Below are 15,037 nucleotides of genomic sequence, written 5' to 3' on the forward strand. Positions count from 1 at the left end.
GAAAATGCTACAAATAGGGTTTGATTTATTATTTTGTTGTTTGTGTAAGCTTAATAAAGTAATGGAAAACATGATAATAATTCAGATAAAATTTAAAAGTGTGCATGTGTTCATGCCCCACCCCCATGAGAGCCAGTTGTTAAATATTTACCAGCACATCACTATCTAAAAATGAGGTTTGTAGGATGCCTCCCCACTCCTTCTTCCATGACTATATACACTGCATTTTATCCACTACTATTTTGTAATATTGATTTCCCTCCCATTCTTCCTCCTTTTGTCTCCATTATAGTCCTTTGTCCCTTTCATTTTTATCTTCTCCTAAAACCACTAAAACAATTAAAACATTACGCCGCTAATAGAATTTCATTTTAACCTTTATGACCCTTAAAGATATCCGAGTTCTGAGTGGATATTTTGTTTCCTGTCCCGCTATTGATATGAAAACAATTTATCTTCCTTTCAAGTAAGCAAATATGTATACCTTTTTCTATTTTCTCTTTGCACCTATGTTTCCATTTCAAAATGTCAACTCATTTCTGACCCTTACCTCAGCATTCCTGGGACTATTCTTCCCTATGAAAAATCCATTTTCCTCCTGTGCAATTATGCTTCATTTTGCTAGTTAAGATTATCCTTGCTTGTAAACCTTTATCTCTTGCCATGCAATGTCAGATTTCAAGCTCTTTTGTTCTTTGTGATGTAGCTACTAAAGCTTATTGTGGAATCTTATTGTGGCTCCTTGGTACTTGAACACCTTGTTAGCAGCTTGAGTTATATTTTTTCTTTTACATAAAATCTCTGGATTTTTGCCAACACTCCTGGGAGTTTTCATTTTGTTGTTGTTTTTCTGGATGTAAATAGCGGATTCTTTGTTTTTATACTTTGTGTCCTGATTCTAAGAATTCTGGGAAGCTTTAATTTCGATTTTCTTTAAATACGTGTGGAAAAATACAAGATTGCAGCCTGCAGATGTACAGATGACTCTTATTATTCTATAATTTCTATAATTCCTTAAGTTCAAAAATGCCTACTCCCTTTCCATCAGAAACATTTCTTTGAGATAAACTGAGTGTAACCCTTCTTGATATCCAGTTAATATCACAATTGCTCTTCACTGTGATTGGTTTAGCGTTTTCTTGCTATTGTTGTAGAATGCTGCCTAAAACCAGTGTATAAAAATTTTACCCTATGCTCAGAGTAGATGCTTCATATGAATATTTGCCTGGCTAGACAAATAAAGACCTCTTCGTTTAATCTCTGGATTCCTGTTACTTACTGACTCTTCACGGAGCACCAGAGATTGATGAGTAATGACAGCATAAAGTCAACTTCAAATTTAATTCCACCATGTATGGTAGCCAGATTTTTTTTTTTTTTTTTTTTTTTTACTGATCATGGTTTTCAGAGTCTGTTGATTTTCCCTGAGCTGTTTTTCAGGTCAGTTGCTTTTCATATTTTTTAGATTTTCCTCTGCTTTTTCAATCTTTGGGTTTTGTTTTAATAGTTCTCATTGTCTCATTGAATCATTGTTTTTTATGTTTGTCCCATTCTAATTTTCAGGGCATTTAGTTCTACTGAATATTTTCTACTGTCCAAGATGCCAATTTTCTTTCCATTCTTTTCGCCTTAGCTTTTCAATTCTGTATCTCTTGTTTCATTTCTTCCAGATACTCCTATAATCCCTTTTACCATAACATTTTTTCCCTAAGGCTGGTTTTTCATGAATTTATTTTGGGATCAGTATCCATTTCATGGCTTACCTTCTGGGGTCTCTCAAATCAAGATGTGGAATATGGAGTTTTCCTTGGTTTGATCCTTTTCTGTACCTCAGTGTTTAGATTGGAGGGCTTGTGTTTTTATCAAGCCCCACAACTGAAGGATGTATGCACTGTGGCGAGTCACATGGCTTCCATGGCTCTGGGGCTGATCCAAGGCTGAGTTGTGACTCTTATCACATAATGTAGTGTTCTGGTTGGTTTTCTGGAGGTGTTTGGACCAGCTTTTGTTTCAGCTGAGTAATCCCCATGAGAATAGCTATTTGTGAAAAAGTCCAAATTGTTTATTATCTCCTTCGCCTGGAGCCCAGCTAGCTTTCTGGAGGCCCTTCAGACAGGCCTTGGTCTCAGTGGAGAAATGAAGGAGGACAGGCCAGCCACCACAAAGGTGGGAGATGGAATGAATGTCTCTCGCCCAGTCCTTGCTGGCTTTTATATACTCTATTACAATTACATCATCATAGGTATGAATCTTGTAGAACTAGATTAAGTACTAAGGACATGTACTGAACTAGAGAACTCACAGCGAAACTAGATAACCATGATCTCATCAATCCCACTGATTTAACACCTTGTTTAAATCAATCATCCTGCCCTTTACAACATAGCTCTGGTACATCTCTCTGCTATAAGCTTTTCCTGAGCTCCTTTTCAACTGCTGCTATGCCCAGGGCTGCTCCTATGCTGGTTTCCCTGAAGACCACAGGCTTCCCAAATTGCTCAGACTGGATTTTTCCCAGTCTTTCCCAACTATTCTTGGACCACTGGTGTCTCATTGGATCCACTTACACTGAAAGCCCCCAGGCTGCTCTTTCTGGTTGGCTATGCTCTTTGGGGAAAGGTCTGGGTATAGGCCTTGGTTAGCTCACTGGACCTACGTGGAACACCCTGAACTTTCTCTCTTTGGTTGGGCTGCTGTAGGCACAGGCTTCTGGGAAGGTTTACCTTGGATTTAGATGCTGCTGGCCTCGGGAAGGGATTGTAATATTGGACTTATGATTTTCCTCTGCTTCATCAAAAACTCTAGGAGGAGCTGGCCACTTATCTCCAGTTATATTATTTTCACTGTGGTAACCAGATTTTCTCCCCCATTAATGAGAATCAGATCCAATATGCAATTTTCCCTTGTTGCTTTGTTTCCCTGTACATGGCAATTTCATGCTTCAAATGGTGGCATAGGGAGAATTACAGCACCTGGTCTAGTCCTTGGCATATAGAAGGAGCTTAGTAAATGTTGATTAATTTCTTAAAGTCTGGGTGACTGAAATCTCCCATCACTATTATCTCACTCCTCTGTGGCAGGCTTATACTGTGTTCCTTAAACTCACTTATTTTCCTCCTCCTCTCTCCTGGTCTCACAGTGAATCAGCAGCTTTCTCAAGGCCTTTGTAAGGCTTGGTGAAATGACATTTTTAAGGGGTTAGGAGTTATTTGATTAATCTCTAAGCAAACACGTCATCATCACTCTCATCTTCAGGTCTTGTTTCTTTAGTCTAAAGATGATAATGGCAGACAATAGTTTTCCTTTTCTAGACTTTTCCCTGGGCAGAAACAGACCTTGAGCTTTCAACCCTTGAAATGCAAATTCAATAAGAAGACTTTCAGTGAATTATTTCCCAGCTCAATCAAACAATTATTCGTTAAATGTTTCCTAGGTGCTGGGCACTGTGGCAAGCATCAGAACACAAAGACCAAGTAAAACAGCTCCTGGGCTGTGCTAAATTGCTCAGGATACAACGGCTTCCAGTAGCAATGATACCACCACTAATGCCCATTTCTCTGTGCCTTAAGTAGCTCTCTGGATTTGGAAGCCTATCCTGATCCCTAACCATCCTCTCCCTTTCAACCTCTCCTTGAACACTTAGCCTGGCTCCTTGCTTTGCCCACCCCCTCCCACACTTTGTAGCATAATGATGCCTGGACTTGCCGTATCACCCTCCTCCCCCCCCGTCCCGGATCCCAGCATAGTCATCATTGTTGCCCACCAAAAAAACTGCCTCATTGGAGAGGGGATAGTAACAGTGAGTCAGGGTAACCCCTCCTTAGCAGAGGTGCCCTGGAATCTCTTGGTAGAATGCCCAGATCCTTTCCAGTAAACCGTTCAGAGTGTTAGATTCCATTTGTTCAATTTGTATGCCAATTTATTAAGTAGTCAGTCTCTGACTATATCTGGCCAACACTTAATTAAGTCCACGGAGCAGGCCAGTTTGCGATCTCTTACTAATTTCAAGATACCCAGTTGGCAAACTGATCAACATCCACCAATTGCTAAAATAGGAAATCACTTTCTGTCTCAAGATCTTGCTGCAATCGGAGTCCGAAGATCAGGCCCCTCCATCAAGGTATTATATAACTTGTCCTGAGATGAGGCTCAAGTTATAGTTGGTGCAGGGGGGTTCTCCTATCCCGAGCATTGGCAGAACACTGGACTTCCAGTCAATGGACATGGATTTGAATTCTGTGCGTCCTTAGATTTAGACAGAGAGAGAGCCAGCTCGTGTCCAGTGACAACAAACATGGAGGGAAAACCGCTGCGCTACATGATAGTTGTCAAACTAGAATACTAGGAGGAAGCAAAGAAATTGAGATTTAATAGGACTAAGTTGAAAACAGATACTTTGGTTAAAAAATCAACTGCAAAAATATATAATGACCTATATAACCGAGAGCAACTTGTTTACCATTTTAGGGAGGGGGAAGGGAGAGAGAAGGTGACAACCAAGCCCCACTAATATAGCTAAACATAATGGGTGGGGAGGGGCAACATACTGGGCTTCTATGTTAACTTTACCATACAGTACTGTGTTGCTTCATCATTAACATTAGCTTTTGTTTTATAATTCTGTTTATTATCACAGTGCAGTATTTAATATGTCTGCATTTTAGTACATTTTATGACTCGTGTAAAGGTACTATTTTGTGTATGCTTTTGTAACATTAAGGATATATATATATATATATATATATACTTAATATATAAATATTCTTATATATATATATACTTATATATGTAAGTATACTTATATACTAATACTATGTATATAAGTATAGAGTATATATAATATAGTGTATATGTTTTATATACGTAAGGTTTGAAGTTAGGAAAATGGCTCAAATTTTGCCCTGACACGTACCCTTGGGTACTATTTGAATTCCTTGCCGATTGATTGATTTAACCTCTCAGTGCTGCCAGTAACCCTGAGATTAGAAAGCGCACATCTGTATTGGTAGAATTAGTGGCGTGAATTTCTACACCAGGACCTTTTATAAATCGAGACCATGATGACAATAAGAATGCCTATTTAGGTATATAAATATGTGTATGTATGGAGATTAAATAAATGTTTGCGGGATTTGAAGGTGAATCTGTTTGTTACTTTTGCTATCAGAAACCTAATATTACTTAATAAACCAATCCCTCTTTTCCCCTGTCCTCCAAGGTCATCAGACAACCAGCAATGAAGGCCAAGAACCATCAGCCAGAACTTCCCAAGAGCTGGAGAGCATATTTATTATTGCAGGCTCTCCCCCTTCTTTTTGCTACCCTCCCTTCTTCAATCCCCTCTGAATCAGCCCCTCTTGCTGGATGTGGCACAATGTCCTCATGTTGATTCCTCAATTGATTAGATTGATTAGAGCATCTCATCATCATGCTCTGCCCACTCCTCCTTCTCCATTCCCATGCTTGAAACTTATCTGCATTATAAATACAGAGCTAAGCTCTCAGTGTCTTCCAAGATGACAATTAGCTAAATTACTCCATTATAATGTGCCACAGCAACTCCAAAATCTACTCAGAAAATAGAGAGGCTGGAGCTCAGTAGAGGGCTCCCCACTATCCACCCCTGCTGAGGAAATCAAACAGCCTTAATTTTTGAGTTATATGCACATGAAAAGGGTCCTCCTTTTTCTTTTTCCCTTCCCCGCCCCTCCCATGTCATAACTGTGCATTTAAATGACTTCCTTCAGGAGAAAATGCCCGTGTGTGTGTGTGTGTATGTGTGTGTGTGTGTGTGTGTGTGTGTGTGTGTGTGTAATGGGAACTTGAGGGCCAGGAAGAGAACACATTTTTAAGCAGCTTAAACCATTCCATGCATGTGACTACAGAGTCCTGGTCGTGGAACCATATTTCTCTTTGTATAGGATAAACTAAATGAAGACCTCTCATAAGGATATGGTTTCCACCTATGCCTAATTATGAGTTGAGACTTTGCAATAACAAGTTGAGCTATAGCTAAAAAGCTGCAGATGTTTGATTGTCCTAGATGAACATTTCCTCCCCTGTTTCCCACCACCCCTTAGTTGGCATCTAAGTATTTCTTTTAAAGGCAATGATGGCTTTGGGGATTCAGGTAACAGAATTCTCTTATCCAAGAATATCTGCTTGTATAGCAGTTCTCTGGGAAAATTTAAGAGTTCTTATTTAGTAATATTCTTTTGTTTCTGGGATAGACTTCACAGTTTAGAATGTAAGTTCAGACTGCCCCAGACAGTGGGAGAAAAGGCTGAGGAGGTGGGGACTTCTACGTTCAGGGTCTATTTCATCTTGTATTTTGAAATTTGTGCTTTGCACTCCTTTACAGACAACACCTTGTCTATTGGGAGTTGCCTTTTCTCACACGATCATAAATAAACCCTTTTTAGCTTTTCTTACTTTAAGAGTCTCTGATTTTAATTTGGGTTCACTCTCCCACACACCTTAATTTCCGGGAGTATCAAGAACTGAATTTGTGACTTCTTTGGTATAAGGAGTTCCCAGATGAGGAAATTCTCTTCACCAACTTGGGTCAGCACCTTCTTGGCAATTAATACAGTCTTAGAGGATTACCCAGAATCCTGAGGAGTTAGGTAACTTGCCTAGGGTGGCTTGCCAGGGGAAGTCAGCTTCTGGACCTTCCCAGTCCAGGGGCAGATTTCTATCCACTGGGCCATACTGCCTCCCCAAGAAACACTGCTGGCAAAGAAACTGAAGTACTGTTTTTGTCAGGGTCTGAAATCTTATCTCTAGCTAGTTATTATGCTATATTAATATTTGGACTTGGATTTTTCACTGTTGACTTCCAGTAAAATGTCTTGTATAAGTAGCAAACTTAGCCCAGTGGGATGCAAAATTGGCAGTGAAGTATTAACATGTTTCTTTTTCTTAATAGATTAGGCTGGCTCATCCATTTGTGGTTAAAGCAAGTGTCTGTTTAGTGAATCTTATTTTCCAATTGACTTCCATTATAAAAAGACTTGTTCACTGGGGCCTCATATGATAAAAATCATTCCTAAGAGTACAACAAACCACTTCCGAAGGAGATTTGCAGAGGAAAATCATCGTTTTGATCTGGAATGCTTTGTTCAAAGGCATTCAAAAAAGAAAACCAGGGGCATTTGTATTCCAGATTATTCTCAATAGAGATGTCAAAATCCCTAAAGTTTTAGCCCCCTGGCTAAGACCTTCATTGGGCCCACCCTCATCATTTCAGTACTTCTAAAATAAGTCTGATCTTGGCTTACTTGCCAAAGTTTGGACACATCATTCTCAGTGACTAGCACCCTTCCAGGTTACCTATGGACTTTACCTTCCACTAATTCCAAGAATTTGAACATTTAGATTTTGACCTTAGAGGTCATTAAGTCCAATCCCCTCATTTTGTTGTTGCTATTATTCAGTTGTTCAATTGTGTGTGACTCTTTTTACCCCAGGACCACAGCATGCCAGGCTCTTCTATCCTCCATTATCAGTCTGTCCAAGCTCATGTTCATTGTTTCCATGATACTATTCATCCCATCCTCTGCCATCCCCTTCTCCTTTTGCCTTCAGTCTTTCCCAACATCGTGGTTTTTTCCAGTGAGTCCCATCATCTCTTTATATGGCCAGAGTATTTAAACTTTAGCTTCAGTATTTGACCTTCCAGTGAATAGCCTGAATTAATTTCTTAAAGTGTTGCACCTTATATTTCTCCTTGTTAGATCTAAACTTATTACATTCATTCATTATTCTAGCCTCACAGTATCTTCTTTTTTAAACACCTGGCTCTTTATTTTATCATCCAGTGTATTAATTATCCATTCCAGGGGTCCTCAAACTTTTTAACTAGGGGGCCAGTTCACTGTCCCTCAGACTGTTGGAGGGCCGGACTAGAGTAAAAACAAAACCTTTGTTTTGTGGGCCTTTCAATAAAGAAACTGCCTAGCCCTGGGGGAGGGGGATAAACGTCCTCAGCTGCCGCATCTGGCCCACGGGCGGATTTTGAGGACCCCTGCTCTATTCCGATAGTGTATTTGTCATAAATGTGACAAAAATGGCACCATAGCCAGGACTGGTGACATATAATTGTAATCCCTACTACAGGGAGGCTGAAGCTGGTGGATTGCTTGACTATAGGAGTTCTGAGCTACAATAGATCTAAGATTATTCAGAGGTCCTCACTAAGCCCAGCCTCAATATGATGGTCTTCTTAAAGTGGAGGCCATCAGGCCGCCCAAAGAGAAACAAAGGTTGGAAATGGAATCTCTTTTCCAATAAGCAGTGAAATTGGACCAATGAGTGACTGTTGTACTTCTAGCCTGGTTAGGATAGGAAGACCCAGTTTCAAAAAAATCACATCATGTCCTTATTCAAATAGTAGAACAAAAATGATGAATAACATAGGATCAAGGACAGATCTTTGGGACACTCTCCTAGAAATCTCTTTCCAAGTTGACATGAACTTGTTAATCAGTCAACAGCACTTATTAAAGCTTACCTATGTGTTAATCACTGGGATACAAATAAAGGCAAAATCAGTTCCAGCACTTTGAGAACTTCCATTCGAATATGGGAAGGAACAGGGATGACACTGCTGTATGGAAGATAAATATGGACTAGATGAAGGGGAGCCTTAGAGAAGATGGCAATGGAAACTGACAGGAATAGTGAAAGGCCTTTTGTAGGAAGTGTCATTTGAGCTGAGTCTCCAAGAAGTCAGAGAAACTTAAGAAGCAGAAATTAAAGGAGCTCATCTCAGGCATAGGGCACAACCAGTATAAAGGTGCAGTGATGGGAATACAGAGCACCTTCTGGGATAAAATATGGCTGGATTGTGACATGTGTAGAGAGGCAAAAAAGGTAAGAAGACTGGAAAGGTAGTTGGGGCAGTTTGTAAAGAACTTTAAATGTCCAGAGAGAATTGTATTGATCCTGGAAGTAATAGGGAGCCACTGGAGTTTATTGAAGAAAGGAGTGATATGGTTATTTTAGGCTTTTAGAAAATTATTTTGGCAACTGTGCAAAGGATGGACTAGAATGAGAAAACATTTGATGTAGGGAGACTAGCCCATGTAGAAAGTTATGAGGAAGTGAACTAATGTGATGGCTGTGTGAATGGCAAAGTGGAGACATTTGAGAGAAAGAAGTGACCAGATTTGACAACTGATGAGGTAGATGCGCAGGTGAATAAAAATGAGGAAATGAGGATGACATCAGAATGATGTGGGACTGGAGTTCAGGAGAGAGGTTAGGGCTAGAGGCATAGACCTGGGACTCAGCAGCATGGTAATGATATCGAATCTCTGGGAGCTGATGAAAAGCAGAAAGGGAGTGCACAAAGAGGAAAGAAGAGGAGTCAGGACTGAACCTTAGGAAACACCTGCAGTGTTTTGGTGTGACTTGGATGAAGCTCCAGCCAAGTAGAACTGAGGAAATGTCAAACAGTTAGCTAGTTGTCAGAAAGATTATTCAAGAAGACAAAGTGGTCACCAGTGTGTCAAGGCTCTAGAGAAATAAGAAAGAATGCACATGGAATAAGGGACTTGAGATCTGGCCATCGAAAGATCTTTGGGAACTTTGGTGAGGGAAGTTCCCATTGAATCGTGGTCGTTTGAAACAGTTTTTCTGTTTTTCATTTTCATCACCATCTCAACTTTATTCTCATTCAAACTGTTTATGATATTTTATACATCACTAACAAAATCCAACATCAAGAGATACAAAGAGAAATTCCATTTAAAATAATTCTGATAATATAAAATGTTTGGGAGTCTATCTGCCAAGGGAAAGTCAGGAACAATATGAGCAAAACTACAAAACACTTTACACACAAATAAAGTCAGATCTAAACAATTGGAAAAAATTAAGTGCTCTTGGATAGGTTGAGCGAATATAATAAAGGTGACAATACTATGTAACCTAATCTATGTATTTCGTGCTATACCAATCAAACTCCCAAGAAACTATTTTACTTGACCTAGAAAAAAATAACAACAAAATTCATCTGGAAGAACAAAAGGTCAAGAATTTCAAGGGATTTTTTTCAAATGAAGGTGGCCTAGCTGTACCTGATCTAAAACTATATATTATAAAGCAGCGGTCATCAAAACCATTTTGTACTGGCTAAGAAATAGACTAGTTGATCAGTGGAACCGGTTAGGTTCACAGGACACAATAGTCAACTATAGCAATCTAGTGTTTGATAAACCCAAAGATCCTCACTTTTGGGATAAGAATTCATTATTTGACAAAAACTGCTGGGATAACTGGAAATTAGTATGGCAGAAATTAGGCATGGACCCACACTTAACACTGTACACCAAGATGAGATCAAAATGAGTCCATGATTTAGGCATAAAGAATGAGATTATAAATAAATTAGAGGAACACAGGATAGTTTGCTTCTCAGACCTGTGGAGGAGGAAGAAATTTGTGATCAAAGAAGAACATTATTGATCACAAAATAGAAAATTTTGATTATATTAAGTTAAAAAGTTTTTGTACAAACAAAACTAATGCAGACAGGATTAGAAGGGAAGCAATAAACTGGGAAAACATTTTTACAGTCAGAGGTTCTGATAAAGGCCTCATTTCCAAAATATATAAAGAACTGACTCAAATTTATAAGATCAAGCCATTCCCCAATTAATAAGTGGTGAAAGGATACGAACAGACAATTTTCGGATGAAGAAATTGAAACTATGTCGTATGAAAAGGTATTCCAAATCATTATTGATCAGAGAAATGCAAATTAGGACAACTCTGAGATACCACTACACACGTGTCAGATTGGTTCAGATGACAGGAAAAGATAATGACAAATGTTGGAGGGGATGTGGGAAAACTGGTGGGCTACATTGTTGGTGGAGTTGTAAAGTGATCTAACCATTCTGGAGAGCAATTTGGAACTATGCTCAAAAAGTTATCAAACTGTGCATACCCTTTGATCCAGCAGTGTTTCTACTGGGCTGATATCCCAAAGAGATTTTAAAGAAGGGAAAGGGACCTGTATGTGCAAGAATGTTTGTGGCAGCTCTTTTCGTAGTGGCCAGAAACTGGAAATTAAATGGATGCCCATTAATTGGCGAATGGTTGGGTAAATTGTGCTATGTGAATATTATCGAATATTATTGTTCTATAAGAAATGGCCAGCAGGATGATTTCAGAGAGGCCTGGGGAGACTTACGTGAACTGATGTGAAGTGAAATGAGCAGAACCAGGAGATCATTATACACTTCAACGACAATACTATATGATGATCAATTCTGATGGACGTGGTTCTCTTCAGCAATGAGAGGATCCAAATCAGTTCCAATTGTTCGGTAATGAAGAGAATCACCTATACCCAGAGAGTGAACTATGGGAAATGAGTGTGGCCCACAACATAGCATTCTCACTCTTTCTGTTGTTTGTTTGCATTTTTGTTTTCTTTCTCAGTTTTTTTTACTTTCTTTTTAGATCCAATCTTTCTTGAGCAGCAAGATAACTGTGTAAATATGTATACATATATTCTATTTAACATATACTTTAACATATTTAACATGTATTGGACTATCTGCCAGCTAGGGGAGGGGGTGGGGGGAAGGAAGGGGAAAGTTGGAACGCAAGGTTTTACAAGGGTCAGTGTTGAAAAACTATTCATGCATATGTTTTGTAAATAAAAAGCTATAATAATAATAATAATAATAATAATAATAAAAGAAACTGTGTATAATGTTTATAAAGATGTTCAAATTTTGTTTTTTTAGAGCACCTAGACTTTTTGGACTGAGTTCCTAGTGTTTCTGGTTGTGGTATCTTACTTATTCAATTCCTTGAAACTGACTCTTCCCATATCTAGCCTATGCTTGCTTTTCCCTGGTAATCCCCCACAATGGTTAGAGCACTAGACCTGGAGACTTCATCCTGGGGCTCCCTACTTTGCCACCTAGATACCCAAACCAAACATTTGTCATGCTTAATTGTGAAGACCGTGTATTTTTTAAAATCAGCAGGAGTCCGGAGTTCAGGTTAGGGGAAAATCGTCAGTCTTTATTCTCAGTGAAGAAGGATCGGAGGTGGAAGAGAATCGGCGAGAGCAATGTGTGCAGCTGAGTCAAGAAGCTAGCTAAATCACCAGCCACAGGACCAGCCGCCAGGAGAATGGACTCCAGGCCCAATCTCTCCCAGCTTCTCTTCCTGTTCCTCTCTCTGCCTCCACCCACCAAAATCGTCATTTCCTGTACAACACATCAGGACTTGCACAGAGAGTGGGCAGGGACCATTCTTTATCCAATCATGTATATTAATAGAGTATAGCCCAATGACTATTTAGCCTCATGTACTTGGGACCTCAGTGCATCAACTCAAACTTCAGCCCATTACACTTAATAAATGCTTATTTCCCTCCTTCCTTCTCTACCAAAGATTCTCTGAATATCTATAGTCACTTCCCTTCAAGGTTCTGTTCATTTCTACATCAACTGTTAACCACATAGCAAGTCTAAGTGATGTCTGTAAGGTTGCCTTTATATCCCTGGCTAGTTCATTTTATGTATTACCTCTCTCTGGTGTATTTACTCCTCTTGAATAGTATCTCCTCTGAATGACCGAACCTCTCCTCTGATATTTGTTGTCGTATGCTGGCTATTCTCTGTGGCATCCTGCAGGATTAGAGAATGTGGGAAATCCAGACCAGTGGGGCCAAACTCAGACAGCAGCAGTCACCAATCCATGCATAAGAATTCCTGCCACCACATATTGACTTAGTTTTAAAATGGAATATCATCTTTTATTGTATTTTTATTTATTTATTTTTCAACACTTTCTTTTTTCTCTCTGTGTGTGCCTGTGTGTTTGAGGCTCACCCAGGGTCCCACAGCTATTAAGTGTTAAGTGTCTGAGGCCGGATTTGAACTCAGATGCTCCTGCTCCGGGGCTGGTGCTCTATTCATTTTGCCACCCAGATGCTCCTATTTTTATTTATTTTAAAATCTATTTCCAAATTCCATTTGAATCTCATTCAGGGCATCTTCAGGAGTATTGAGGACTATAGGTGACTATCAGGTAGTGTGTTTGACACTTCCCTTCTAGACTAATTTGAAGTGGGAAAAAGTAAACAAAAAACCCTACTAATCCAACTCTCCAAAGTCATCTACTTCATTTCCAGCTCCCCTGGAGAAAGCAAATGTTTTCTTGACTGTCGGGAGCACATGTAATGAGGGTATCAGAATGCTTCTCAGAATGGTGGCAAGCTCAGAAAGAAAGCATTGGGCTGGATTTTATTTTTCAGATTTCTTTCCCCAAATGCCCCTCTTTTCCTCCTACCCCATTCCCCTCTTTATTTCATTACTATTAAACTAGAGCCTTTCTATTTTTCATTTCCATTTTCAAGAGGCATTTCATAGTCCATGTTTTCTGATTGGTTCTTCCCCCTCCCATCTGCCCCTTGCTGTTCCAAATCTTGTCCAAGTTCTGACACTCCTTTCCCCAGGGCAAATATCCACAGGGTGCCCCCAGATAAGTGCATGTCTCAAAGGATGCATGTCTTCATGGAAGTCACTGGAATTGGGTCATAGTAAGAAAGTCTCATAGTAAGAAAGAGAGTCAATTTTCATTCTCCCTGGGTCATATGCTATGGGATCCTTGTTGCTAGGTAGCATGGAATACGATTGCAAGTTCTTTTAGATGAGAAGGACCTTAAAGGTCATCTAATTTAACCTTCTACATAAAAGAAACTCATGGACAACATCCCTCAATTATGTCTGGACATTTTCAGTGAAAGAGAGCTCGGCACCTCAGAAGGCAGCCTGTTCTACCTGATTGGTAGTAAAAGTTCTTGTGCTTCTTCAGTCTTCACCCATATTCTTGGCTTTTCTACTCATGAGGCCTAATTCGGTCCATGGGAGGAGCACCTTTCATTCCATATTCTTCTACCTCAGCACCTGAACTATTACTGGAGAGCTTCTTCAGCATCTTTTTCAAGGAGAGTGGAGATTCCCAAATGGTAGCCTGGGGACGCTGTGACCTCTTAGCCTGGCACCTGGAAGGAAACGCCTTGTTGGAAGCAACTGACTCTAGCCAATTAGAATTCACCCAAAGACACCAACCGCCGATTGCCCTGCCATAAATGAGAAGAGTAGACATTGTGGTGGTATATGTATACATATATATTATGCATATGTATAGTATGCATATATATATATATATAAAACTTTATTGAATAGCTGTTGTTAGTGTTGTGTCACACCACCTATAGGATTATTTAGTTCAGACATTTTTTTAAGCATTGCAAAGAGATTGCACAAAATGGTGCTTTTGAAAATAAAGATTTTTTTCCTTTACAATGAACTTTGAAAATAAATGGATATGAATGGTAAAGAGCATTGACAAAACGAGTGATAGACTACAAATACATATCATACCTTAAAACAAGACCAAGAATTAAAGACCATTGTATACACTTTTTGGAACGCCATTTATACCAAGGAAACAATGGCAACCCTCTGAATGCTTGGGGAGGGGGAGAAAGGGAGTGGGCCATTCAAGGAAATCCAGAAGTCCCAAAAGAATAAGAATGAAATTGCAGAATACACTGGCCAGGAATGAGGGTTTCCAAACATTTCCCAGTTCTTTAGCATTTAGGAACAACTTGAGGTGGTGGACAATGCTAGCTACTGCACGAATTGCAAATATTATTTTCTTTCTAGTCAGTGAGTGGAGATTGGGGTCCATATGTGCACACAAATTTTAGGCTCCATGGCTAGAGTCATTCCTCAGGGCAATGAATGCACTTGGTTCAGGACTCGTGAAGTCCAAAACCCTCTTTCAAGTTCCAAACTCCATGTATCACTAAAGCAAAGCCACTCCAAAGCTCAATCAGTCTGGATGGTTGGGGGTCACGTTGATCTTTAAAATGTTCAATAACATCCTGGGAAATGACTGATTTTTATTTTTCAATCAGACATTTGGGGGTCATCTGGGCCTTAGTGAAATGAGCAAGAACTGGATTTGGAAACTCAGGAGCTGGATTTGAATCTTATCT

This window comes from Sarcophilus harrisii, chromosome X (assembly GCF_902635505.1).
Source record: "Sarcophilus harrisii chromosome X, mSarHar1.11, whole genome shotgun sequence".
Classification (NCBI taxonomy): domain Eukaryota; kingdom Metazoa; phylum Chordata; class Mammalia; order Dasyuromorphia; family Dasyuridae; genus Sarcophilus; species Sarcophilus harrisii.